The sequence below is a fragment of the Dipodomys spectabilis genome, unplaced genomic scaffold, assembly GCF_019054845.1.
Source record: "Dipodomys spectabilis isolate Male_0828 unplaced genomic scaffold, ASM1905484v1 ptg000036l, whole genome shotgun sequence".
NCBI lineage: Eukaryota > Metazoa > Chordata > Mammalia > Rodentia > Heteromyidae > Dipodomys > Dipodomys spectabilis.
The window spans coordinates 1,635,013-1,638,243 of NW_024870713.1; positions in this window are offsets into that span (position 1 = coordinate 1,635,013).

Genomic DNA, 3,231 nt, shown 5'->3' on the forward strand with positions numbered 1-3,231 from the left:
TGAAGACAGACTAGACATTATAGAGAAAGAACAGACAAGTATTCAAGACAAATCCAAGAAATATGATAGATATATTCAACATTTAGAAGACACCTTAGAAGGCCTAATGGGTATAGAGGAGGGCCTTGAGACAGAAGTAAAAGGGTTAGGAAATTTATTTAACAGGATCCTAGCAGAGAACTTCCCAAACATGCAAAAAGCTAGGCCCATTCAGATACAAGAAGCCTTTAGAACCCCAAATAAACCAGACCAGAACAGAACATCCCACCGTCATTGTAACCCGCACAGGATCAATTGATAACAAGGAAAGGATCCTTAAAGCTGTCAGGGAGAAAAGCTCAATTACCTATAAAGGGAAAACAATCAGAATAACTTCAAATTTCTCAGCAGAGACAACTAAAGCAAGAAGAGCCTGGAATGATGTATGCCACCCCCTAAAGACAAACAACTATCAACCAAGAATACTGTACCCAGCTAAACTCACCTTCATAATGGAGGGACAAATAAAAACCTTCCATAGCAAAGAAAAATTGAAACAATATATCTCCACCAAACCAGCCCTACAAAAGATACTTACAGATGTCTTACACATAGAAAACCAACAAGAGCACAATAAAGGCCAAGAAACAGCCCCCCCCCCCAGAATCCAAGAATCATAGGAAGAACCCAGTTGGCAAGCCCCCAAGGAAGTGGATAACATGGCAGGAACTACCAAACACCGTCACTCCTAACTTTCTATATTAATGGACTTAACTCTCCAATTAAACGGCATAGACTGTCTAGTTGGATCAAAAAGCAAGATCCTTCTATCTTCTGCCTTCGAGAGACACACCTGCCCATAAAATCAAGCATGTTCTGAAAGCGAAAGGCTGGAATAAAATCTACCAAGCAAATGACCATCATTAACAGGCAGGAGTTGCAATACTAGTATCAGAAAAAATGGACTTCAAATTAAAATTAGCAAGAAGAGATAAAGATGGTCATTACATACTAATTAAGGGATCTCTCCTTCACGAGGATATTATAATTCTAAATATCTATTCACCAAATAACGAAGCACTCAAATTTATACAAGAAACACTACTTTCCTTCAAATCTCACATAGATCCAAAGACATTAATTGTTGGGGACTTTAACACACTGCTATTCCTGCTGGATAGATCAACCCGGAAAAACCTCAACAAAGAAATTTCAGATCTAAACAATTAATTGCATAGATCAACTAGACTTAACGGACCTCTAAAGAATATTTCACCCAGCAGCACCAAAATACACATTAATCTCAACAGCACACGGAACATTCTCCAAAACAGACCACATTTTAGGTCACAAAGCAAATTTCTTCAAATCCAAAGACATTGAAATTATACCCTGCATTCTCTCAGACCATAAGGGAATAAAATTAGAATTCAACACCAAAAGCCACCAAAGAAAATCCTGTAATACATGTAGGATGAACAACACACTGTTGAACCACTAGTGGGTCATGGAAGAGATTAGAAAGGAAATTCAAATGTTCATGCTATTTAACAAAAATGAACACACAAACTATCAGCTCCTCTGGGAAACAGCAAAGGCATTACCCAGAGGCAAGTTTATAGCTCTGAGTGAAGGGTTATATCACTTGAGGCAGTGACCACTTGTTGCTTGTTTAAACTAAACCTAAGACCAGCAAATTCTGTCTAGCAGAGCAACACGTGGTGGTAATCCAAACACCTGGTTGGTTGTGTGCCTTTATGCCAAATCTTTAGCTCGGGGCTCTCCTCCTAGGCTCTGCTGTGTCGGAGTGTAGGATGATGCTCGAGCTGCAGCCCGTTTAAATAAAACAGCTGTAAAGTCTGACTCTTGGTGGTCTTCTTGGTGGGGGTCCTGCGACCTGGGCACAACATGAGTTCCTACATTAACAAATTGGAAAGATCCAAAACTAACAGTTTAATGAGGCACCTAAAGCTCCTTGAAAATGAACAACAAGCTAAACCCCAATCCAGTAGACAAAAACAAATAATTAAAATTAAATCAGAATTAAATGAATTAAAGTCCAAAAAACCATAGAAAGAATCAACAAGAGTTGGTTCTTCAAAAAAATTAACAAAATTGACAGACCCTTAGCAAATATTATGAGAAAAAAAAGAGAACACACCCAAATAAAAGAACTCAGAGATGAGAATGGAAACATCACCACAGAAGTAAACAAGATTCAGAACATTATAAGGGAATACTTCTCAAACCTTTATGCTAATAAGTTTGAGAATCTGAAAGATATGGACAAATTTCTAGGAAATATTGATATGCCCAAACTGAAGATTATTTAAACCACCTTAACAGACCCATATCAAGCATCAAAATAGAAGCAGCAATAAGAGACCTCCCACCCAAGAAAATCCCAGGACTGGATGGATTTACAGCTGAATTCTACAAGGCCTTCAAAGCAGAACTCACACCAATACTTCTCCATCTCTTCAATGAAATTGAAAGCAAAAATTCACTACCACACTCTTTTTATGAAGCCATCATAACCCTCATCCCCAAAGCAGGCAAGGACTCATCAAAGAAAGAGAACTATAGACCCAATGATGAACATTGATGCAAACTTCTAAACAAAATTCTGACTAATGGACTTTAACAACTCATCAAAAACAGTATACACCATGATCAAACAGGATTCATTTCAGGAATGCAAAGCTGATTCAATAAACTCAAATCAATTAATAGTCATCACATCAGGAAGTGAAAGGATAAGAACCACATAATTATCTCAATAGATGCAGAAAAGAATTTGAGAAGATCCAACACCCCTTTATGATGAAAGCTCTGGAAAAACTAGAAATCCATGGAATATTCATCAAAATAATAAAGACTGCCTATGACAAACCTACAGCCAGCATTATACTTAATGGTGAAAAGCTAAAGACATTTCCTCTAACTTCAGGAATGAGACAAGGCTGTTTGCTCTCTCTACTTCTCTTCCATTTAGTATTAGAATGCCTAACTAGAGCAATAAGACAAGATGAAAACATAAATGGGCTCTAAATATGGAAAGATGAAGTAACACTCCCTCTTTGCAGATGACATGATCTTGTATTTAGAGAATCCCATGATCTCCACTCCCAAATTACTTGAGCTGATTCAAAACTTTGGCAAAGTAGCAGGGTATAAAATTAACCCTCAGAAATCAATGGTTTTTTTGTATGCCAATAATGAGAAGGGAGCAACTGAAATCAGGAAAGCAAC